The sequence below is a fragment of the Cheilinus undulatus genome, linkage group 22 (genome assembly GCF_018320785.1).
Source record: "Cheilinus undulatus linkage group 22, ASM1832078v1, whole genome shotgun sequence".
In the NCBI taxonomy this organism is placed as follows: domain Eukaryota; kingdom Metazoa; phylum Chordata; class Actinopteri; order Labriformes; family Labridae; genus Cheilinus; species Cheilinus undulatus.
Window position 1 is genome coordinate 23,739,023 of NC_054886.1, and position 26,234 is coordinate 23,765,256.

A 26,234-nucleotide genomic window follows, 5' to 3' on the forward strand; every position below is an offset into this window, starting at 1 on the left:
GACTCGAAGTGTGATTGGATGAACATTCTGTCTGTTACATCTTTACAGGCCAATAAGAACAACAAAACACGTGACGTAGCCGCGTCCGAGGTTCGTTTTCACAGCTACCGAGGAATAATATAAACCATGGCAACTATAGACATGTCAGTACACGACTTTTTTCATTTCTTAGAAGAAAACAACTCACTGCTGTTCTTTGCTCCTTTTTTAATGATGAATTATTCTGAAGTTCTGCTAAAACTGGCACTTTAGCAGCATCCACGCTAATCTCTTTCGCCATAATTGTACCCCCTCTTGCTCCTGCTTGTTTATGTCACGACTCTGCCATGCCTGAAATTACTGCCCCTGTGGACCCAAACAGTTCAGACGGGAGCTTTGCAAGATGGATTCGCCAGTGAAAAACAAGGAAATGGGCGCATCCATCTGCCTTGCAAGGTTAAGAATGTATGCCTTTATCTGTTATATTTCCACGGTTGATTTTTACATAATACACGGTCAAATTGCATCTGAATCATAAATCCCCATCCAAATGACTGGGACTGATGAGAAATTCACATTAAATCAAACCTGTTCCAAAAATAATAATAATAATGGCAGACAAAAGTTTCAGCATCAGTGTGCAAACACGATGGAATAACATAAAACTGATTTTCTATTTTAACGTGCGAAAAACGGACTAATTTTTGTTTTTAGATTTTTTTGGGGGGGGGGGGGGGGGGGGGGAATTTTTGTGCCTTTATTTGATAGAGAAGGACAGTGGATAGAGTCAGAAACAGAGACGAGAGCCGGGGGGAGACATGTGGTAAAGGGCCTCAGGTCAGATTCGTACCTGGGCCGTCCGCGTACGTGGGGCGCGCCTTAAACCACTAGGCCACCTGAGCCACTAGACGGCCTACATTTGCAAAGGCCTTTAGGGTGCCCTGGGCAACCCATAACTTAACAAAACACACTTAGGCCAGAGGTGACGGAAAAAATAATCATGTGCAATTTGATTTATGTTGAATTGCAGAGAATAAAGTAGAAATTCTAAGATGAAAGTTAAAATGTCAAGAAAAAACACATCACAATATCAAGAAAAAAGTTTAAATACAATTTCGAGAAAAAAGCTTACATTTTGATAATAGAGTAAATTTTTTATAAGACTATAAAAACAACAGATACTAGACAACTGCAGTGTTTATGAGCTAAGAGAGAAAGAATCTCTTCTGAAGTATGGTTTCACAAATTCATCAATACAAGACTATTTTTATGGTTTAAACAGGCTTGACTTTTTTTTTGTTGTTGTTGTTCTTCGCAAAATTTTTAAATTCACTCTTGACCTTTTCACTTTTTTCCCAACATTTTGACTTTAATCTTAAAGTGCACAGAATTATTTTCCCCTTGCCTCTGACCCTAATCCTCTTCTATAGAAAAGGATGTAGCATGAATTAGCAGTGAAACCTGTAGTTCATTTGGCAAAAAGTGTGGCAGCATCTGCTGTTTCTATGCAAATTTAAGTCACAATCCTGCACACAGGAGAACCTGACAGCAGTTTGTTACATAACCAAAACAATTTTTTCCTGTCTACACATAAATTCTGTAAACAGAGGTACTAAAAATCATATATTTTCTCAAAGGTGTTTTTAATTACCTAAAATGTCGTTCAGATGTACACAAAAAGCCAAAATTCACAGGAAAAACCACTATTCTTAAAATTACCCACTTAAATTTGGACTAGTCCAAGACAAAAGGGGACAGTATTTTGGTACTTGTGTTTCAAGTGTTTTCACCTGTGAGCATGCTCTCAGGTGTTAGCAATTAACTGGCAGGTACTTGAAGCAGAACTGTGTGTGCTGAGGGCTGAACCTTGACATTCTGCATCTCTCACTTGTAAGGATTTTCAGAACATTTTGTTTATTTTCAACAAAACTGCTGGTACAAATTTTCCGTATTTGTTTGCATTTACATAAAACGTCACAAAGAGATGACAAGCGCTTTTGCAACATGACAGTGCAAATCCACAATTGAATGCAGCACATTTATCAATGCTATATAGAATTTATGAAGGTGAATTCGTCAGCCAGAGAAGTTCATTTGAACGTAGTGAGTGAAAACAACACACCTAGCCCCATGAGCCACCATGTACTCTACTGGCATAATTCATGAGGCAAATGTTAAAAATGAATAAATCCATCAAAATAACCATCACAGCTAACGGATAAATATCTAACTAAAACAATACTCACTCCTCCTGTCACATCTACGACACCTTAAAAGAGGATGGTCATGGATTGAATATATGTAAATCTGAGATTTCTAGAGATTCAGATAAGAAATTCACTAAAGATCCTCATCTGAAATGATTAAGTAAATTTGCTGGGCCTAGAAAATGCTTACCGATGTTAACTTTAAAATAAAATGTTAAAAATTCAGAAATCCATCAAAATAATGAAGACATTTATAAGATAACTACCTTACTACAGTGACACTCCCTTGTTTTGACTAAAAACCTAACAGGCCGTCAGCGTGTTTTATCCAGTGAGAACTGACCATCTCCGTTATTTGCAGGATTAAAAAATCCAAGGCAAATTACCTACCATATTTCAGCACACAGAGGTCCACGAGTAATTACTTTTCTTTATTCCTTTTTCTGATAAAAAAAAAAAAAACAGACGCTGTGTAGGAAATGGTTAACAAAATTTTGACATATAGAGATGATAGTGCTTCGCTTTCAGTTAATTTCAGCGTATGTGTAAAAATTGCTTTATTTTACATAACTTAATGCATATTTTATGCACATCACAGTTTATGATTTAAAATGTGTCAGTCAACATTTAGTGGTTAAGCTGCAACAGCTGATCTCGGTGAGAACAGTTGTTGTGGATGTGTAACGTTCCACAATGAATAGAAAGCGAAATATTACAGCGTCAAATGCATAAAAATGTTAAAAATAACAGGAAGGGTTCAGATTGACCATGAGGTAAACCGTTTGTGTAAGATGCATGACAAAAATGTCACCTGCAGAATGTGATGTGCACATTACATTTATTTTTGTATAAATTTTGGAATTAAAAATTAATCATGCATTTTCATTGCTGCAGCCATGCAGCACCCTTATAACCTTGCAATGCAGATGGACACATTCTTTGTTAAAAGAACAAAGAACAGCAGTGAGTTTTTTTCTTTTAAGAAACGAAAAAAGTCGTGTACTGACATGTCTATAGTTGCCATAGTTCATATTATTCCTTGGTAGCTGCGAAAACACACCTCGGACGCGGCTACATCACGTGTTTTGTTGCTCTTATTGGCCTGTAAAGATGTAACAGACAGAATGTTAATCCAATCACACTTCGAGTCTTTTTCAAATTCTCTGCCCTTTCCCAAACGCTTAGAATCGAAGGTTTTCCGGGAAGGATGTGTGAAACACATCCATCTGGCATGTCCAGTTAGCATTCTTATGTTTTCCTTCAGAATTGTCTGTAAATTTGAGTACATTACAGACTTTCCTTATTGCATGCAAATGCGCCACACCAAAAAATCAATGTTAGAGGGGAATTTACAAATTACCAGAGGTCCTTAAGTAATTCTTATTCTGTCCGAATCGGGCGTAAGACTTACAGATCAGCACACTGCACCAGCTCAACTGTTGTAAGCTTTGTTTAATGTATCAGAAATCTGTTCTTTAGATTTAAATATGTCCAGACCCAAATGTTCATAAACACGCTACAAGGACTAAAAAGGAAGATGAACAAGATTCAGATTTTTTTAATTTATTGAAATTTAGAAACATTTTTATAAAACCTGCACTAGTATTACTGTAGACATTTAATGCATAAAAGAAGTAACAATGCTACTAGTTCAAGCCTCACCTACGGCAGATTTTGAGGGGCTTTACCCCTCAGGTATCTTCTCACAGGAAGCAGCAGAAATGTTTGTTTTGTTGACATTTGTTTTTTTAATTTTGGTCTTTTAGTTTCTCTAAGGCAGGAGGGTTTGTCTTATTTCATCAGTGATTATTTAGTTTCCGAAAGGCAGCAGATCTTCATATCTGCAAGGCTGGAACACGCCAATGTTTATAAAATGCCCAAAAAATATGTCCCTTCATCACATTCTCCTATTTAATTTTCTTAATTTAAACAACTATTCAATTAAAAAAAACGGCTTAAATCTTGTTGAGGAAGTTAGAATAATCAGTTATTTATTAATGAAAATTACAAAAATAATAAAGTGAGATACAGATGCATCCTTTAAACTACATTATTAACACACAAAAAATGTGGGCACAAAACAGGGCCTGAAAGTGGCGTACGCCATTTCTCGCACAAAGTATGTCATCTGGCCCACAGTGCTCTCAGGAAAAATGTAGTGGTGTGCTGGTCCTGGCTGGGGGTGAGCAACTGGGGCTTGAAAGTTAGTAGGAAGGAGAGTGGTAGAAGCTATAGCTAAGCAGCTGGGTAGACATAGCTCTTGCATCATAAAAGCAGTTTTCTGTCTCTTCACCCTCCTGTTGTGCCACTGCACAAGTGTGGTGTGGCTCACATCCACCAGCTGGTCTGCTGCAACTGACCCATTAGCTAGAATGCACTGCCTTATTCTCTTGTAATCTTCCAGGATAAGGTCCCATCTTGACACAGTGCCTGTCCCCCTTTTTTTGGGACTGCGGTGGATCTCTCAAAGCCTGATGAGAGGTCCACTGCAGTCCCAGCCTGATTAAAATACTTTCTATTAGGTGACAGCAGTCTGGCCGCTGGGCAAGTGGGGCAGTGGTGGTGAGAGCATGCCTTTTGACGCTCTGGTACCCGGTGTAGGTCAGCAAAGATGGTGGCTTTCTTGTCACTGCCACAACACTCCAGTCCTGTTTCCACCTGTTCAGGCCTTTCAGGAGGTAAAGCTGGAAGTGCATTCGCACTGGTTCCTGTGAAAACAAAAAATATATGCCAATCAAAGGCTTTTTTTCTTTCAATCTAATTTTTTTCCCCATAAAAACGAAAAAAATGATCACACATTTGGGAGACACAAACCTGGAACGAATCTATTCAGGTGGTGGTGAAATGACTCCAGGGATGTGGACCCTCTGGCACAGCAGTACTTGGTGAGGACCACACCATACTTAGTGGTGGTGCCTACCTCAGAGACAGCTGTACACCAGGCATGTTGAGGATACATCTGACATGTCGTTTCTGAACATGCCAGATGTGTTCCATCCATACCTGATCAAGCAATGGCATCCCATTTGCACCTCCCAGTTTCTGGCGCAGCTGGTCAGTGGTTTCCGTCACACCATGAGTCCTCCTCCTGCAAAACTGACTCAGCTCTTTTTTGCTGATTTTCTTGTCCACCAGTTCATCAGCTAGAGACGGAACACCTTCATGCCAGAGCTGCTCTTTCTTTTCCTGCTGCAAGAGAGTGAGGTCTCCTGCATCCCACTTGAAGATGCAGGCAGAGAGACAGCCCATAAAAGTAGGGTAAAGGGGGTGGGCATCTGCGGTGCAGCCTACAGCCGGTGTCTGCATAAAGTGGCAGATGTCAAGGCAGATCTGGAGGTCTGGCCAGTCTGCAAACCTGGACTGCAGCTTGTATGTCCCCTCACTCACACAGCAGCCACAGTCCACATACAACAGCAGTGGGGGGTGGTAACAGTCCGTAACACCTTGCACCATGGTGTCCAGACCTGGCCCATCCTGCACTGAGAGGACACTAGTGAGGATCTGGCCAAACTCATTGCCTATGGAGGTCACCCAGAGAGCAGTTCCTCTTACGTGCTCAGCCAGCTTCTTTGTGATCTGAAAAATTTCACTTTTTTGTACAAAATACAAATATTTCGTAGTGTTTATCTGCTTACATTAAATATCTTATTTTAAATATGCTCACTGCTAATACCATGTGTGTAAGAAATTAAACTGAATGAAAATGTACTATTGTTATGAATAGTTATTTTTGTACCTGATTTTCCCCACAAAAACTCGGAAAATTCACCCTGCTCATTTAGGGAAACTTAGCGCACCTGAGGTGTCTGCTCCCAGCTGAGAGCTGTTGTTGTAATCAGCAGGGCTGGGTTAGGATTAGGGCGTAACACTATGCAGTCATTTTTTTTTTAAACCTTTTTGGTGGAATCCAACTTTAAGATGGTGCCAAATATGAATGTTATGCTGGCCTTTATGCAGTCAAGATGGGAGAGAGGACGTCCCTGCCATACACCGACAACACCCAGTGACTGGTGGGGATGTCAAACTGCTTGACCAACCTTGCTGGACTACTGCCCAGAATTCTGTCCCAAAACAGAAAAATAACACGAATGTCACAGGCATACCTGAAAAGTAGATTTTTTAAAACAAGTTAGATTTCATGTTAACAGGAGGATAAATTAATATGTTGTACAACTTTTTCAACCTCCATCATTTTATAACCATTTTTACTCACTTGCGGGTCATGATCAGACCGAACCGTTCCTGGTGTGCTGTGTCTAGCTGGCCCCTGACAGTCTGACTGGTCGACAGATAGTGACAGAACACACAGTGCACCTGAGTGTTTCTGTCACCAGGAGATAGCACCTGTTGATATCGAGGACCTTTGGAGATCTCTTGTGGATACCATAACCTGTCAGGTTCTTCTCACAAACTGGGCAACGCACTACCACCTTCCACAAGTGGTAAGACATCCACGCCATCAGTCGATGAGTGAAAAATCTGCCAGGTGTCGGTTTCTGGTGGTAAACTGGCACAGGATTAGGGGGCTCATACCACAGCTTTACATCTTCCCCCAGTTTTTGTGAGTTGAAGAGGGTTTTGCTAATCCATTTCAGATCCTGAACACGGATGGTCTCCCTCATTCCCTTAGGAAACCAAATCTCTGCCAACAGCTTATTTTGCTTTTGCCTCTTGTTTTCAGCCTCTGATAACATTGGGTGCTGAAAATGGGGTGCTTAACTGGCAGAGAAGTTTGGTATTTTTTTCATAGTCACACACCACCTATTCAAATGCATGTTCCTTACAAATATGGCACAATTTAAAAAAGAAATAAACAGTCTTTCTAATGGTATATGATTCATTACCAAGAAACCTTGTTACAACAAAGTTATCATCTACCAAACACAAATCTCCTTACTTTTTGTGCTAGGTTTATTTTGAGTGCTCTTGTGGGATGAATGTGATTCTTGGACAGTAACATTAGAAATAACATCAAATTCAAACACAGCTTGCTGCCTATTTTAAACAGAGCATACAATAAAGACAAAATTCAACCCATTAATTTTTTCTCTTTCCACAAAAAAGGAAGCTTTTAATTTTCAGTTTTTGCCTTTCAACTTAACTCCAAATGATAGAAATGCTCCAAGGTGTTAAAAGGGACATATAATGCAAAAAGCACTTTTTCAGGCTTTTCTAACAAAAAGTGCCCCTGGCCTGTCCACAATCCCCTAAAGTACCAGAAAAATCCACCCCCCCCCCTTTTTTTCCACCTTTCAGAAAAATGTATGCTGAAACAAGCCGTTCTCGGATTTTTCCCTTTCCCCTTCAGTTAGCCCCACCCCCAGGTTTAGTTGGCCCTCCCCACTTGGAAGAAAGTTCCACCCTCCTCTCCTGAGTCAGGAGAACCACATCCATTAAGCCACATCCATTTCCTGAGAGGGGCAGAGTCAAGGGTGGAGTCAGACAGCTCAGTAACATTTAAAGCCACAGACACATAAACAGCTCATTCTGAGCAGGACTGAAACATAGGGGTATTTAGACATACAAAAATCCTATCCTGGAGTGTTTTTTCAGCAGTAGACTTCACAGGCATGTTTTAGGGAACTCTGAGACCAATATAAACTTGTCTTAAAAGGGTAAAATAAGTCCCCTTTAAGAGCCTTTTAATGACCAAGAGCTTTCTTGTAATGTTACCAGGATCCCTCTCAACATTTTTATGTAAGCTTTATGATTTACTAACCTTGTGGAAAAATTGTAATCGTATCATTATGACTTGCACATATATTTCTAAGAAAACTGCCAACAAACTATGGGGGACCAAAATGACCAAACTAAAAATAAATGACTGTAGAAATTAATACAGAGATAATTACGGATAGAAATAAATGAATAAAAAAATAAATACAGGAATATATAAATAAATGAATTTTTAAAAAGTGCAAAAATGTAGAAATATATGTATTTGTCTTTTTTGACATTTCCAGGCTCATTTATTTATTTGTTTATATGCTTATATATTCATTATTTTGATATTTCAGTATTTGTTTCTTCATTTTTTACGGAAGTGGATTAGGGCCATTTTCAAAGGAGAAAACAATTTTGGACAAGTCGAGATTAAAGTCGAAATTTTGAATAAAGTTGAAACACACTTTAGAGATTTAAGTCAAAATGACAAGAAAAAAAGTTGAAATTTCGAGAATAGAGTTGAAATACAATTTTGAGATTAAAGTCATAATTATGAGAAAAAAGTTGAAACTTGTTAATACTAACAGCGGATCATAGATGTTGTGTGTTTATGTGGCAAAGAGAGAGAATCTCTTTGTTGTTAAATCCAATAAGGTATGATTTCACATATTCTTTGATATGAGGCATAAGGCATACTGTAGAGACCGTCACAATTCTCTGTTATTGTCTTAAATATACATCAACAGGCACACAGCAGCGCTTTTGTCTCTCTTCCTCTTGTTCTCCGTCTGATCACCTGTAGAGACGCACAGGTGACAGTTTTAATGCTTTATGTGTCATAAGCACAGCGGTGTAGTCATGCTAACAACAGCTAGGTCATGCTAACAATAGCTAACACGCTGCACGCCCCAGTGTAGGCTTGGGCAATGTACATCACACCCCAGCAGAGGTTTTGTCCCACTGTAGAGGTCTCCAGCCGAATGCCCCAGCGTAGAGGTTTGCTCGAGGGCTGCAGCCAGACCCTCTTGAGATGACCTGGAGAACAGTGGGCCTTCTGATGTTGTTTAGTTTTGTTTGGAAAATGTTGTTGAAGACATACTTCAGTTTAGTGCCTACATGGACCATGAGGTTCACCCAACAGTGATTGATGGCCCCCAAGAAGTTGCTCAATAGCTTAATGTCCAGCTGAAGTCAGAAGAAGCAACAACATATCTCTTACCTCCAGAGGTGATAAGGTTTCATATTCTTTTAGGACACACGGCTTGGGAGATTGCTCATTTGTTTGGAGTGAGAGAACTGTTTGGAGGAGGATGACCCACTATGAGATAAGGTAAGTTATGTTTCTATTCTGCCTCGTCTGGTTGGTTTATATTAAAATTACAATGCTGCATGGAACAGTAAAACATCAGTGTACTTTTGCAAACTATGAATTTACAGTTCATAAATGTTTAAATTTTCCTAAAAATAAATTCCAAAGCAGTGTGACTGTTTTGTTAAAAGTAAAGTAAGCCAAATTTCATTACCTACTTTCACTATTTAAGCATACTCTGACTTCATATAAAATATTTCAACTAAGTAAAAAAAAGCCAAATTTCATTACCTACTTTCACTATTTAAGCATACTCTGACTTCATATAAAATATTTCAACTAAGTAAAAAAAAGTGTATGGATATATACGCATTCTGCATTTGATTATGGTAAAATGTTCAAAAAAGGTGAGACAAGGCTAACAAAAGACTGGAAAAGTTGGGTGTGCTGTGCCTTTTATTCTCTGTGCAGCAATGTTTTTTTGGGACAGCATTGGCTTCCTCTGTGGTGTCCTCCCATGAACTCCATTCTTGTTTAATGTTTTACTCATTGTAGATTTATAAACACAAATGTTAGCATGTGCCAGAGATTTCTTTAAGTCTTTAGCTGAAACTCTAGGATTCTTCTTCACCTCATTGAGCATTCTGCGCTATACTCTTGCAGTCATCTTTACAGGACGACCACGCCTAGGGAGAGTAGCACCAGTGCTGAACTTTCTCCATTTGTAGACAGTCTGTCTTACCGTGGACACATGAACATCAAGGCTTTTAGAGATACTTTTGTAACCCTTTCCAGCTTCATGCAAGTCAACAATTCTTGATCGTAGGTCTTCTGAGAGCTCTTTTGTGCAAGGCATGGTTCACATCAGGCAATGCTTCTTGAGAACAGCAAACTCAAAACTAGTGTGTGTGTTTTTTAAAGGGCAGGGCAGCTTTAACCAACACATCCAATCTCATCACATTGATTGGACTCCAGGTTGGCTGACTCCTGGCTCCAATTAGCTCTTGGAGAAGTCATTAGCCTAGGGGTTCACATACTTTTTCCACCCGGCACTGTGAATGTTTACATGTTTTGTTCAATAAAAACATGAAAACATATCATTTTTTTGTGTGGTATTAGTTTAAGCAGGCTGTGTTTGTCTATTGTTGTGACTTAGATGAAGATCAGAACACATTTTATGCCCAATTTATGCAGAAATCCAAGAAATCCCAAAGGGTTCGCATACTTTTTCTTGCAACTGTAGTTTGGACACCTCTGATCCAGACAGTTACAATGTGTTAATATGGTCATGTAACAATCATGAGCAAAAATAAAAAGTCAATACAGGAAAATCTGGGTATAGGTGTAATACTAACATAGCTTAACTTCATTATTTGTCTCAAGAAATCATGCCCATGCGCCAGCATGCACAATACCATGTGCATGCTGGCACAAGTGATAAACTACTTTTCTTTTCCCCTGAAACTATGAGCTGGTATTAAACAGAGATGCAGCAGCTGTGTGTAAATACATTGTTGGGTAAAGCCTGGGAGATAAAGACTACAAATCCCAGCGACACAGGTCGGTGGTGGGAGACGTCACTTCCGGTCTGTGTTTGAAAACCGGTTGATTGTGAAATTGAGGACACCTGTACAGAGAGCAGCGGGGATTCGCAGAAGCTGCAGGGCCATGATAGAGAGGCCGTAAAGAACTACTTCCCTCTTACATCTGATGGACAAACATGTGAAGTTGTGTAGTTCAGCTCGCACCATGCTCGCTTAGCTGCATGAGTTTAGCCCGCACGTTTTTAAACCTGCACCACCGTTTCCACCATCTATCCACCATAACACAACAAAAACTGAACGGAACCAACCAGTTGGGGCTGGCAGCTCGTGGGAGCCAAAGACTGTGCTTATCGGGTAGCCGAGGAAGGATGCCGTGGTCGAGGTCCAGACGTCACACCAGGTACACACAGCTGCCATTTATTCACCTCTGGTTTACAGCTCAGCTCATGGTTGTATTTTCACATTTGGATGCAGTGACCACAACTCCATCAATTGGGGTTGTCTAAGTTGCATTCAAAACACTCTGCTGCAGTTTTGGTTCCTTTGGAGATAACAAAACAGCTGAATTGTAAATTATTTCAGCTGAATATTAAGAGGACTGAACCTGAAAAAATATTTGGCAAAAGACCTTTGTAAAACAATGCTTAACATATCCAAAGCACTGCCCACTGACCGGATGAGGCATCATCCAAAATATTTTTGTTTAAAACTGTTTAGAACTGTTTTCAACAAGTGTATTAACTAGTCTAAGATATCCAGAGGGCATATGATATTTTGAACTTTGGGACAATGATGCACGTGTGTTCTGCTCAGATCAGTCCAAAACCAGTATCAACAGTCCCAATAGCAGCAAGGAGGTCTCTATTGAAGACACTGTAGTCTGTGTAATGTCGAGGGAGTTTGAGCAGATTTAAGCTGAAGACCCCAGGAGGGAGCTCTCGACAACTTCAACAGCCAAGTGTTGGGGAAGCACATCCCGTCCTACCCAAAACTGCAGAAGTTTTCCAAGCAAGTTTGGCGATGCTGGAAGAGAGGGAAAAAATCCTCTATTTTAAACTGAAATTACTTTTTTAACAGCATTGGACGGTAGGACAACTTAAATGATCACAATTATTTAAAGAGAGCAAAACAGATGTCTAAGGTTGTGTAAGTTGTAAAAGCAGCACATCTATTGGTTGACATACAGTGTATATACAATGAAATAATGAGCACAGGGTTAATATTAATCCAGCCATTAAAGATTAGTTCACTGACAGCTTTATACCTTTTGCTGTGGCTGGCTCAAAAAACAATGATTTGGATGGTTTTGGGCTAACAACAGCTTGAAAACTAATAGCTAAATATGAAACAGCCAACCCTTACAAATATATTTCATAAAAATATTGCTGTTTTTTTTTTTTTTGTATATATAAACAAGGTACTGCATTATGAATGCAAAAGATGCACCAATAAAGTTTCTTTGAGTTGGAGGAGGCCAAAATTGTGTTTAAGATTAAAACCAAATTAAAACTCACCTCAATAATTTTAGGAAATATTTGCTTTGGGTCATTACAGTTGTAAGAAAGAACAAAAAATTAGAGGGGAGCACACTCTAGACCGCAACCGCATCAGTTACACACTCACCATTCTCAATGAATGCACACAGAATCCTGTGAGTCTGCATGTATCTTTCAAAGACACATCATTGTCTTCTTCTTGGTCCAGTGTGGGTCAGCTGATCTTGTCCAAGACCATCTAACAAAATTGTGATAGCGTTAATAAAAATAAAAGTAACCAGGAAACAATAGCTTCTCCAAGCAGCTTAAGACAACAAACAACAAAAAAACCTCAATGGATAACCATAAGACACAGCCCACACAGTGATGCAAGGTAAACTGTAATTAAGGCATGCTCAGGATAAGTTAGAAAGAAAAACTGACTTGTTATTACCCAAATACTCTGCTGATCATCTCAAAAATATCAGCCAACAATGGGCACTTTTTCAAATGCTTGTTTAGCACTTTTCCACTTGTTTTTGCTCCGTAAAATTTCTAATTGTGTTCTTTGATTATTTCTATTGACTTGAGATACGTTGTATTAATACGCAGAATTTACAGCCAAAAACTGGCAACATTTAATATCTTTTTTCCCCGCAAGCAATCAGAAAAATCACTACTAGGCACAAGCTCTGCATTTTTTGTAGTTAAGTTCTGGGTGTATGTAGACAGATGTTGAGTGATCGCCGCAGCCGAACGGCACACTGTCAGCTGTCTCCCTCCATGGCCCGAAAAGTCGTGAAACGTTGACTAGGATCAAACAGTAATCCACATTAGAACGTTTTATTTTTTTATGTAAGTTTGTAAAATATTATCAGAATAGAGAATCCTGAGACTTACTCTCCACCAGTCGTCGGAGTGTAGTTGAAGGTGAAATTGGAGACTGAACCTGACTAGCGGTGTTAACAACAACCGGTGCTGCATGAAAATATGGACTTGGATTAGAGAGATAAAATGTTATATTTTCATTAAATAACCACTCATTTAGTTGTGGCATTCACTGTGTCATTCATTAGTGGGGATGCTCAGCACACTATCCACACTATTGATATTCGCGTCGGCCATTTTGTTTATTCTTCTTCTTCTGGCTAGCTCCTCCTTCATACTTTGTCCTATCAACACCGTTTAAACTAAAAAAAAATTCAGTGTCTTTGCCATTCGACTGCTCTGACTTTTCTCATTTCTAACTTTTTTAATTTTAAAAATGTTTAACTTTGTTTAACAATGTTAAACAGATGTTTAACTATTTTCACTATTCTACTATCAATTCTCTTCAGCTTCTTGTGTTCTATTAAGCTATTTATAATACTTTTTAAAATACTATTAATACTTCAACTTACTTCAACACTTGTTTCCAATGTTTTGCCAGTTTTTGCCACTATTCACTGCTTTGTGTACATTTTAGTCACTTCTCATTCTTTTTTGCCACATTTGGACCATTTTATGTCACCTTTAACTAATTTTTTGCCACTTCTCACCCATTTTTTGCTACTTTCTGACCCCTTTTCCCTTTTCGTCCCCATTCTCACTTTTTTTCACCCATTTTTGTTGCTTGTCGACCAGTTTTAACGCCTTTAACTTATTGTTTTTGTACTTCAAGCTGTTTTTGTTTCACCTCTTTGATTGTGGCTCTTGCAAAAGTATTTTCAGTAATTTGGCTCAGGGTTAAGTATCTTCACCATCTTTAGCACAATCTCACAAACCTTCAGCATTTAGACTCAAGAGGCTACTCTGTCAATAAGGCAGTGTTCAATTTTTTGTTAACTAAATTCTATATTCTAAGGAATGATTTCACTTTCTTCACAAATCAGGTATTGCACTCTACAGCTTTTAAGCTATTTTCAGCTATTTTTTTCACTATTTTCAGCTATTTTTATTCTTTTCAGCCATTGAATGCAATTTTCGGCTATTTTCAACATTCTAAGGCTACTTTCAGCTGTTCTTATGCTATTTTCAGCTATTTTTAGGCTATTTTCAGCATTTTAGGTACTTTCAGCTATTTTCATCCTTTTTTAGCTATTGAATGCCATTTTCAGTTACTTTTATGCCATTTTATGCTATTTTCAGCTATTTTTGTGCTTTTGGCTATTTTCAGCAGTTCTTCCACAATTCAGCTCTCAGCATCCCCACGTAACTTCAGCTGAAATTGCAATTTTGATCTAGTAACCTCCGCCACAGAGGTTATGTGATCGAGTGGGTTTGTTTGTTTGTTTTTTTGTTTGTTTGTTTGTTTGTTAGCATCATAACTCATAAAGTCATGGACAGATTTTGATGAAATTTTTTAGGAAATGTCAGAAATGGCATAAGGAAGAACTGATTAGATTTTGGGAGTGATCCGGATCACCATCTGGATCCAAGAATTTTTTAAGGGATTCTTACTATTGGGAGATGGAGCTAATGGCGGAGGTCTGCGCTGTTACCCCTTTACACCAGGAGATGGTGGACATGAGTAACCTTAATCCCAGCAGCATGTCTTTAGTGTGTTTCTATTCAAAGTTTTGGAGTTTATAGAGTTTGAAAGACGCACGCCCGGTCAAGGAGACGAGTCGGAGTGTAACAGAGAGAAAGACAGTAAATTGTAATGAGAATACTCACAATGCTGGGAGGAATAGAGGAACATTCACCCTCTGCCATGACTTTCAGGCGTCCGGTGAGACCATGGGTGCTTCCGCCATGACAGCCCACACGTAGCGAAGCCAATGCTTTGCCTCCACCCCACCAGAGAGGGAGTAATCGGTGAATTAGATTTTGGGAGTGATCTGCATCACTGTCTGGATCCAGTAATGTTTTTAAAGGATTCTTCACTGTGCTTTTCTAGTTACTTACTGTTTTCCAAACAATCCACCAATTCCCACAGCATGCTAGGCAAGTGGTTCCCGCCAGACACCATCACTCTGAGAAACAAAGGGTAGTTGATACAGTGATCGATTGCTGGAAAAGTCAGTTAGAGGCAGTAACATTCTACCTTTTATATAAAGTTTGTGACATAGAAACCTACAGATGGTAGGATTCTAAGTCACATAAGCCCCACCTTTTCAGAAAAGATTTTTATCAGTTTGGTGCAAATCTCAGCTATAACATAAACATTGATGTGTTCTATCATAGTTCAGTCAGATACCACAGTGTACAGATTAAAAAAAAAGTTGAAGTGTTCACTACCTCTTTAAAGACAGGTGAAAAATACAGGACAAAGTCCTCACAATGGTGCAGTTAATTTCCTTAGAAACACAAGCCTTTAGCATCAGTCTCTGTGGCGCAATCGGTTAGCGCGTTCGGCTGTTAACCGAAAGGTTGGTGGTTCGAGCCCACCCAGGGACGAGGCTTTTGTCTTAATCCCATGACATACACAAACATGCCACACGGACAGCCACGGCTAACAAAACGATCAGGTAAACTAAAGGAATAGTAAGGGGATGAGTGAATCACCCATTCTTTAATGTTGCTTTTCAAAAGAAACAGTCCTTGCAGTTTGCCTTTCCAACTATTTACACCTGGCCAACTCTCTGAAAATAGTGGCATAGATTTACACCCTTAAATGATGTCAGTGTATCTTAAAGAACCAAAAGGAAATTCCTTTCACTTTGTGTATTTCTCAGAATTGTCATATTTTCCATTGTTCAGCCTTTGCAGGGAATCATGCCTCATTTACAATCAAATCTAAACTTGTTTTTTTATTGGAAGGCCAGAAAAACAAAACTACTGGCACTGGGACTATCTTTATGTGATACAGGGGCCCAAAAAAGAAAAATCTCGTCCCTGGGTGGGCTCGAACCACCAACCTTTCGGTTAACAGCCGAACGCGCTAACCGATTGCGCCACAGAGACAAGGTTGCTGCAGAAGGCTAAGCTTTGAGTCTTTCTCCATGTGTTCTTCAACAGTGGGGGATGGGACAAGGAAGCATCATGGGCAGGCGTGCCGCAGTGTCCCATTCTATGAGGGGGAGGGGTGGAGCATAGCCCGGCTAGCTCAGTCGGTAGAGCATGAGACTCTTAATCTCAGGGTCGTGGGTTCGAGCCCCACGTTGGGCGCAGTTCTTTTTTTCTGAGCGATAGTTTTTAGATGATGCAACCTATCTAGTAACATGCAGCTTTACATTCCTTTACATGCAAGATAGCACCCTCTAAAAGTAAACTGACTAGACACCCTTTGGATCTTTGTGCTGTGCACAAACGGGGGATGGGAGTCAGTCAGAGCTGCAAAGAATCACTGCCATGGAAGATGGGGATCAATGGTAGAGCATTTAACTCTAAACCTCATATAAGGCTCAAAGTAAAGAGTTATATTTTAATCACCTTCTTAAAGACTTGTGTATTCCCCTTGTTAATTTCAATATCTTGTCATCTTCTTGCTTTGTGAGCAAGAAGCGCCAAAATCCTAGAAAATGTCATGATGAACCCACTGTAATATCTCTCTTGTTTCCTACTTCCCTTCAAGTTTTTTTTTTTTTTGGGTCGTACCTAAGAACAAGTGCAAACAACACAGCCAGTGCTATGAAAATCACAGCCACATTCAGAAAAAAAATACTGCGCCCAACGTGGGGCTCGAACCCACGACCCTGAGATTAAGAGTCTCATGCTCTACCGACTGAGCTAGCCGGGCTGTTGCAACACTGTCGGGGGGAAGGGTTTATGTATGTGAACGTCCTCCTCAATGCGACACAAAGAGCACGCTTTGTCCTCTTCGCAGAAAGAGTGGTTTGGTCAACAAGGCCCCAAGCTAACAACTGTAAAATCTAGGGCAGACACATAAAAATACTATTTTTTTCATCTAAAAAAGTTAGCTACTCTCTGTTTACCGGTGCAACTGAAATGTCAGTATGAAATGCTAAAACGTGCTGTCGTTACCTTAAGTAAAGCTGTTACCATCACAGATTGCACAAAACTTCACACTGCTGAAATTAACACCAATTCAGTGTGTGTTGCCAGCAGCCCCATCAGTGTTCAAACCGTGCTGGAAAACATAATGACAGAGGCCAGGCTCAGGCTGCCAATGTCTCACAGACTTTCCCTCATTAGGCAATAACCCTGCATTTAAAGAAGCTGGTGGCATACTGTTAAGAACATAAACCATCTGGAGAGCTGGTTTGAGCGAAAAGATTCCCCAATTAAAGATAAAAAGTGACCAGCAAAGTTGATTGCAAAATCTGCATGACAAGACAGATGTTAAAAAAAACACATACACTGAACAGAAACTTGACATTGGGGACTGTGACAAACACAATGAAAGTCACTCATTAGAATCAAAGAAGACATCTTAAACATCTTTTTCTTCTCAGGGTATTAGTATGTGACAGTGGTGCCACCTCCTAGGTTTTTTATCCATTATTTTTAATGTTTGGTTATACAAAGATGAAACAGGCTTAACCATGGTCAGGGAGGCTTGGCTCCACACTGTGACACAATAAGACGTGTGAAAAAAATCATTGCATGCATACACAGCTGTGATACTTTTATTGGTATATGGTGCCTTATTAATTTGAAGCCGTTGAGATTTCTTTTTACTGTCTTTGTGACCTGTTTGACATGTTTATCAAATTTAGGTCTGGAATCTAGTACTACACCTAGAAACTTAAATTCATTAACCATCTCTATTTCTTCTCCCTGGACTGTTACTCTGAGTTTTGTTGATTGTGTTGGTTTTCTGATAGAAAAACACATAGAGACTGTCTTTTTCGTGTTCAGACAATGCTTTTGCTACCTCAGCCATTGCAAGTGAATGAGATCCCTGAACAATCTAAAACGGCGGTTGCGTACTGATAAAGACGTAGATGTAGTCTGCAAACTAAGGGGAGAGACCTGGCCTGCTGTGTCTGTCTGAAATATGTCCATACAGCAGAAAGGGGATAGCCTCTTTCCCTCAGCCGGAAACCTTTAAGCCACTGCTGCTAGTTAGCTAGCGTGCAGCTAGCTTGTTGAGGAAGCTGCCTGAGGCGGAAACTGTCAACAGACGTTCTGGGGGAATTTCAAAATAAAGGCATAGCTTGAAGCATCAATTTAGATCGATGTTTTGACTTTTCATTAGTCTGACTGGACCATTAGCCAACCAATCGATTTATCGATACACATCGATGAACCGTTACACCTCTAGTCATTACTGACTATGCAGCTGGGGGAGTTGTTAACTACAATGGTAACCTAGCCTGACCTGTTTGTAATAGGCCCTTCAACCCAAAACTTATCTCACTCTGCAAACAATCTTTACATCAAGCCCAACCTCCAAAACCAGGCACTTAAGCACATATGCATGCAAGAACTCCCATGACCTACAACCACCCAATAAATTATAATGCAACTACAAAAACGTTGAAAAAGGTCAGTCACTTACAAAAGAAGTAAAAATATACTCAAGGCATGCACCTACATACTCAGAAACCCCATCAACCGGTGTCTGATCCTGGACAAATTCCAGACACATTCTAGCACATTAAGCCTGGAATCTATTGCGTTCATTTTAACTTACATTTATGGTGCCTAGTGCTGAAAAAAAAAACTGGCACTATGTTTGGAATAAGCTATATCTGACCTGAAAATTTTTTCAGGCTGAAAATCCCCAAATGACAAGTCTCTGTGGCGCAATCGGTTAGCGCGTTCGGCTGTTAACCGAAAGGTTGGTGGTTCGAGCCCACCCAGGGACGAAGCTTTTCTCTTGTTCTCAAAATAGCAATGCAAAGAACACCTGACAACCAATAAAGCCACATGTCAAAATAAAACACTGTGGAAAGGAGCCCATCCAACGAGGGATCCTTTACCCTCACACCCAAGTAGCTGAATAGAACAGCAAAAAGAGAGAGAGAAAAAAAAGACATAACACAAACGAACTAACCAATATTAGAATTACATGTTTTATGTTAGTCATACAACATTCTTAAACATAATTTTGAAAACACAAATACTAAAAACCATAACACATAACAATGACATTCATAGGATACAGGTGATGAACATGGTTTTTACAATTATTCTGAAACTACTGCTCACCAACACTGTATGCTAAACTTCCTTTTTAAAAGTGAGTAACAAATATCCCAAACAACACCAACAGTATAAGAAACACGTGACACACCAAGGACAGAAAAAAAAAAAAAAAAAAGTTGCGCCCAACGTGGGGCTCGAACCCACGACCCTGAGATTAAGAGTCTCATGCTCTACCGACTGAGCTAGCCGGGCATATGCATCCCTGACAGGGGGTGGGGTTTAAAAACGCATCCCCCCCCCCCCCCCCCCCTCCCCCTCCCCCTCCCCCTCCCTCCAAGGGCTCGCATGTAAAAACTTAGGACTTGTTACTTGACACATGTGCACTGTCAGCTGTTATGTTCTAAGCTCACAATGACCCAGTATCATAGGGCCAGTTCCTATAAATGTGGGATGAGAATTTTGGTTAATACAAAACCCAGTCCCGACAGAGAAGAAGTTTTAGGCTCTCTAGTATGAGTCGTCCACCATCCTACAAATGATCTGTAAAATGTGAGGTATTTAAATTTGGACTTTTTTGCAAAAACTATTTATATTTGAAACTAATCAGACTTTAACATAAAAAGTGAATTACAGTTTATGCAGAAAATTGTATTACTTCTGTTTTTGTTTTTTTTGTTTTTTAATAAAGCACAACTTTCAAACTGAGGTTAGCTGTAGCTGATTGTTAATTTTCTGGAAGAGGAAGTTTTGCTAAGATTTAACAGATATTGTAATTGTAAGATTGATCACCAAATCACATTTTAGAAAGGCTGAAATGAAAAGCAAATTCTTACTCAAATTATGCAAATTGTGCATATTATCTAAGACAAAATATTCCACTTTAAGGTTACGTAAGACAACTGAAACCAATAGCCTCATGGCTTTTTAGCAGCTCTATGAGTATTGATGAATAAACCAGGCTTTGTAACATGTGAGGGATCTAGCTTCAAACCACAGATTTCAGATGCCCACTCTCGCAAACTGCTACAGTAAGACGAAAGTTAAGTGAAGAAAGTTACCAGTGAGTTAACAGTACGCGGCTTGTGGCTTAATTTGGTGTCGTTAGCTTTCGCAAAAACTTAAATAGCCATGCTAGCAACAAAGTTCACATTACTTGGTAAGCCAATGTAGCTATGTTAGCTTTAGCAACGTGATTTTAAGCAAACACAGCTAAGGCTAGTGTAGCTACATTAACTACAAGAGGTAATGTAAATGCGTACCTAACATAGCTAAAACTAAAGCAGCTTCACAGCTACCGTAGCTAACAGCAGCTATGTTACCTTTAGCAAACATACCATAAGCTTACATAGCTTCATTAGCTTTAGGCTTAGCTACATTAGAGAGTTCTGATGGAAGTCAAGACTGTTTACTCAGCTTTACTTAATGATTTGTAATCAGGTTTTGCAGATCAAGTTTTTGACTTTTAACTTGTTAACCCTAACTAAAAATTTCATCCAATTTTGTTTTTTTTTAACGTGTTAGCATGTATTTCTGTTCTGACTGAGGCAACGTCTCACACTAGTAGTCTGAAAGAGGGGTGTCTGAATTCTGTGGCCGGACTCTTGGATAAAATAGTCAAATTAATTCTAACTTACCTCCATATCTTCAGCCATTAGCTGCTCCAACAAATCCTAAAAAACAAAAAAAAAACAACAAAAAAAAACAAGAAAAATATTTAATGTTTCATTCTATTCCACAAATATTTTATTGCAAACAACCAACGTTATTGTGAAAACAGTAGGGCAGTTATACAGTTATATAACCTCATCAATCAATAACCGTTGCTCCACTTAACGGTCGTTGACCTCTCTAGGCCTTAAACTGAGGCCTAAATTAAAGTGCGTCATCGACCAAAAGCCTAACTGAAATTGCATAGTTTTTACCATGGCCTTTACCTCTTTTCATCTCAACTCTACACATATTTCTCAATCAGCATTGTAATTTTACATATTTTGCATAGAAAACAGGTTAGTATGAATTTCTACATCTTTTGCACGGAGTGTTTCACTCCCTTTTAGTCGACGTGAAGACGACGTGTGCCGATTTGTGGTAACGCTTACATAGTCTAGTCACTCGAACATAATTTAGCTTAAACAACTACTTGGTGATGATTATCACCAGTTATTATGTGCTATAACTGTTTATTTCTTCCCAACATTTGAAGTTACTTTAATACTCACCGTGAAAATCGGCCAGTCAGCTAGCTAGCTAGCCTGACATGTCAAACTCCGGCTTAACTAGCGTCGTCACTCGGTGTTAGGGGTCCAGTTGCAAAGCAGAGAAAACAAAAAAGGCCAAAACTTAGTTTAAACATGCGTCCTTAGTAATAGTTCCAAATATACATATTTAAGACGCGATTTATGGCCACAGAAAATGACATTTATCCAAGCTTTGGAAGAACGACTCACCTGGCTCGACGTCGATGGACTTTTCTGTCCTCGGTCGATTAAGAAGGCGGAAGAGGAGGGGTGGGGGGCGATTCAATGATCTTAAACTTTATTCAAATCAGTTAGATGTACAAGAACCGGCTAGGATTGGGAGTCACAGTGTAAACGCTATTGTAATCGCAATTGTTTAATTACTGGTTAATATGACGAGAGAAATGGCCAATAATAGTAGGATTATGTCGCCATAGGCCTAAATTCTATCGCAGGTCTTATCAAAATAACGCTATAATAAAGGCGTTGTTTCGTTTTGCTTAATTTGTTAACTTACAGGGGCAATGCCACACCAGCTTCAGGGCCAGATCCTTGGTTTAACCAAAAAACAAAACAAAACAAAACAAAACAAAAAAAAACAAACAAAAAAAACGAAACAGTTGTTTTCGTCAATGAGACCAATATATATATATTTTTTTTGTTGGACGTTCAAAATCCATGATATTTCTTCACTGTGTGTCAATATTTTCATTAGTATATTTTAAATTGATTTAAATATTGAAAGTGCATCACTTGAATGTTTTACCGGTTTTTAAATTTGACTTCTCATATTGCTAATTTAAATTAGTTCAAGGAAAATAAATGTCTTGACTAAAAGTAATGACTAAAATGTAAGCAGTTTTTCTGAGTGAGACGTGTTTGAATTTTCATTGGCTAAAACTAGACTAAAACTTTCAAGAGAGAAAATGGGTAAAATGTGACTTAATCTAGGACTAAGACAAAGAGTAAAATTTATAATAGCTTCCAAAATGAATAGGGATGCACAATATTATAGGTATGGTACTGGATATCTATAACCTATATTTTTGCCATCAAAGTATGCCGATATCAGCTATAAATATTTGCTGTACTAACAAGTAAGTTTGTGGTTTTTTAGGGTGGACCAACAGACTTATGTCAGCTGAAGGCTTTTCTTTATTTATGATCATTCCTTACACTTTAAAGTATGTTTTAAACAGAAGTGGAAAGAGTACAAGATTATTGCACTCAAGTAAAATTACAGTTACTTTGGTTAAAGTTCTCTTAAGTAGAAGTTAAATTGCTGGTCTATCAGTTTACTCAAGTAAAAGTAAAACTTATTTCTTTAGACATAATCTTTAGACTACTGACTAGTTTCTGAGGAGTTGTTCAGTAAAATTTTATCTTTTCTTATTGGCAGGAACAGCTTGAGAATATGGCTCTGCAGCAAGGTTGTTTAGGTAAAGTCTTAAGATAAAGTGATATGCAACGGCTGGGATGTGATGTTATTTTCTGGCAGTCATATGTAGTCAAAGTCAAACAACCAGCCAGTGTCATCCCGTTGACAGAAAAAAAAATTGCTGTGTTTTGACCTTAAGTTTGAACCATTTTAGAAATGTAATAAGGTAGGCTACAGTGCTTTCCCCAGAAATATACATAAGTATAAGTAAAAATACTGAATTCAAAATGTTTTTTTTTTTGTATTTCAACAAAAGTCCAAATACACACAAAAAAATCTACCCAGTCACATCAGTTTGAGTAGTTGTAATAATTTACTTTCCACCCTTGGTTTTAAGAAAGTTTGTTCATCCTTAAACTTTAAATTGTGTGTTTAAGGGTTCATGTTTTAGGTCTGAATTACATTTAGATATCAGTATTGATACTGGTACCAGAAAAATATTATTTGTAAATATTGGCATATCAAATATGGGTTAAAATGAAATATTGTAAACCCCTTAAAATTAACACTGCCTTAATTACAATAGAAATGGCAAATAAATAAATAAATAAAAATAAAAGAATAAATAAAAAATACATGGTCAAAAAAAACTTATTAGATAACTTATTAGATAATACCATATTAGACGCATGTGACATTTTTCACAACGTATGTTTTTGAAGCATTGACTGATCAATCCGCAACAATTTAGACTGTTTAAAAAGATTAGTTACATATGTCAATTTAGAAGTCAAAGGGCTACTATGATGTGAAAAAAAAATAAAAATGTAGATGCCTCTCTGATTCTCTAAAGTCCCTGTGCCAGTGAAATCACAGAAAAGAAGCAATAAAAGGAATATAAATCTGTTTAAAGTTCAAATTCTTACATGAAGAAATAAAAAGTTAGGTATAAATGAAGAAAATCAAATGAGTAAATAAAACATTGAGTAGATAAAAGGGGAAGTGAAGAGCAGCTTTTATGAACTTAAAAATTGTTTGATGTTTTAATTTTTCTGACCCTTTTGGTTTTGATGCTGACAAGTATCCCAGATCACTGAAAAACACAAAAACTAAAATGAATCAATTTGGCAAAAATGAAGCTAACAAACCAACAGTCAAAACTGATAAAAAAGAAAAAAAATCTAAACTGAAATTGGAAACAGCAGGGCAAATTAAATAAAAATAAAGCCTAATTTAAAAAAGCAAAAACATTATTTGGTTGAAGAAACGTTTCACCTAAGAATAAGGCTTATTATTTGATTAAAACAACAACAAAAAAATTATGTGTACGCACTTCCACAAGGTGGCGTCCTTCCTCTACAACAGAGAACCGGTGGCTCCAGCAGCAGAGCGACGCCAACTGCTGCATTCCTCCTGGCTTTGATCCTTACTTCTCAGCCAAACACAGCATCGAGAGGAGCGTCGCAGGTGTCTACAGCGGAGCGTCTTTTGTACCTACTCAAAGGTGTCAAACCGGGCAGTTAACCACACACGGATAGCCACGAGCAATCACGTGATCAAATGCGGAAATTGTCTGATAGAGAAAGTGTAGCGGAGAAAAGACGGGAGTGGAGGTTTTCGAGGTTTTGACGACCGTTTGTGTTTTGAGTCGCAGCGGTTAGTGGTGTTCTTGATCCCCCGGACCAAAACAACACTTATTCCACGGGGAGAAAACGGCAGAGTAGCCTTTCTGTTTACGAGTTTCTTCCGTCTGGAATACAGCAAGGTAAGCTTGACAGAAACAAAACCGAAGAAACTAACGTTTGACAATTGAACGTTATTGCGTCAATGGTAACTTTTTGTGTTAATGCCAGACTCATATGTCAAGACGGCAGGCTAACGTGCTTTCATGTTGATGTTGCTATGATCCCAGTTAATATCAGAATATATCAAATATCAAAAAATATTTGTTCATATTTGTAATATCAACAAAGGAACTTTTAGCGCGCCAAACTACTGAAGCCAAAGTTTTATTATAACAAAATGCGTTTTTGATAACATATTTAAACTTGAAACAAGTATATGCACGACGAGTACAAGTAAGGTACGTTTTTTGCGGTTTTAATTGTTGTAAATTAAAAAAAAAAAAAAACAACGAAGTATTATGCTTCTGTAATAACAACTGAAGGTGCTGTATGCATTTTTTGAAATGTGCTTTAAGAATGTACTGTTACTGCAGATGGCAAAATTCCAAATAAACCTCCATTCAGGGAAACTTTTTTTTTTTTAAATAGGGAGACATATAGAGTTAGATACAGCTAAAACAAATGGACCAGAGGCTGAAGATTTAAGAGTGAATGCCAATTTTTTTTAAAAACATTTTTTATTGATAATACATTTTGCATATCAATGCTCAGAAACATTTTACTACAGTTGCAATCAAGAGCAGAGGCTAAGTAAAAAATGAAAATAATAACTATGACTCCTATATTGTTTCACTTGATTGTCTATGAGTGCTTCCTTCTCACAGAGATAGAGACACTTTATTCTAACAACAAAGCATTGAATCAAAGCAGGGGGTGGGTACCTGTTGCTGTCATCTGTGTGGTATCTGCAATTTTAATTTGTCAGCTGTGGCTCGGAGCTGAGTGGGAGCTGTCAGCGACAAAGCTCGGCGTGGCCTCAGGATATGAATAAGGGGGTCTTGCTTATAAATTAAACTCAGTGCTCACATCATTGGAGGTTGCTTAAAGGAACCAGCCTTTGCAATGCAGAAGTTAGAGTTTAAAAGAAGGCAGTAACATGTTGTGGTACAAAAAAGTTGGGGTGCTGTGCAGCAACACATCTCGAAAACAGTAGGGACAGGGCCACGTTAACCGTTGCGTAGCTTCTCCTCTTCCTTTAACAACAGTCTGAATATATGTCTGGGAAGTGAGGAGACCAGTTGCTGGAGTTCTGGGGGAGGAATGTTGTCCCATTCATGTCTGATTTAGGTTTCAGCTGCTTGACAGTCCTGGGTCCTCAGATTTTTCCTTTTCTAATGTGGGTTAGCATTGACTTTCTGAAATAGTCAAGGCCTTCCCCAAAAGAGACATTGTCTGGATGGGAGCACATGTTGCTCTAAAGTCTTTATACTTTTCAGCATTGATAGAGCCTTTACAGATGTGTGAGCTGCCCATGCCGTAGGCACTAATACAACCCCATACCATCAGAAATGTAGGATTTGAGTTGTGCACTGATAACAAGCTGGATGGTCCCTCTCTCTTTACTCTGCAAAAGACAACATCTGTGGTTTCCAAAATGAATCTGAAATTTTGATTCATCTGACCACAGAACAGTTTTCCATTTTTCCTCATTCCATTTTAAATGTCCAAGAGAAGTCAGCATTGATTCTGTATTATGTTCACATATGGCTTTGTCTTTGCATGATACAGCTTTAACTTGCATTTGTGGATGGCACAGTGAACTGTGGCAACAGACAATGAGT

General features: G+C 38.6%; 1 protein-coding gene, 1 long non-coding RNA gene and 6 other non-coding genes across 8 annotated transcripts in view; 4 read left to right on the forward strand and 4 right to left on the reverse strand.

Moving 5' to 3' along the window:
• Positions 1–14,904: 14,904 nt before the first annotated feature.
• Positions 14,905–21,477, reverse strand: LOC121504090. The gene is made up of 4 exons (XR_005991432.1): positions 21,373–21,477; positions 20,788–20,823; positions 15,065–15,132; positions 14,905–14,946 (listed from the first exon to the last, which is right to left on the reverse strand). It is a non-coding gene; the product is annotated as an uncharacterized LOC121504090 (long non-coding RNA).
• Positions 15,483–15,556, forward strand: trnan-guu. The gene has a single exon. It is a non-coding gene; the product is annotated as a tRNA-Asn (tRNA).
• Positions 15,990–16,063, reverse strand: trnan-guu. Its single transcript has one exon. It is a non-coding gene; the product is annotated as a tRNA-Asn (tRNA).
• trnak-cuu lies at positions 16,195–16,267 on the forward strand. Its single transcript has one exon. It is a non-coding gene; the product is annotated as a tRNA-Lys (tRNA).
• Positions 16,766–16,838, reverse strand: trnak-cuu. Its single transcript has one exon. It is a non-coding gene; the product is annotated as a tRNA-Lys (tRNA).
• trnan-guu lies at positions 18,800–18,873 on the forward strand. The gene has a single exon. It is a non-coding gene; the product is annotated as a tRNA-Asn (tRNA).
• On the reverse strand, positions 19,333–19,405 carry trnak-cuu. Its single transcript has one exon. It is a non-coding gene; the product is annotated as a tRNA-Lys (tRNA).
• A 2,729-nt stretch (positions 21,478–24,206) lies between the features above and the next one.
• The window catches only part of c22h20orf27 (chromosome 22 C20orf27 homolog), a 46,916-nt gene continuing 44,888 nt past the window's right edge, over positions 24,207–26,234 (forward strand). Inside the window, exon 1 of the mRNA XM_041779791.1 lies at positions 24,207–24,533. The gene's annotated coding sequence lies outside the window, so the exon portion shown is untranslated. The remainder of the gene's footprint in view (positions 24,534–26,234) is intronic.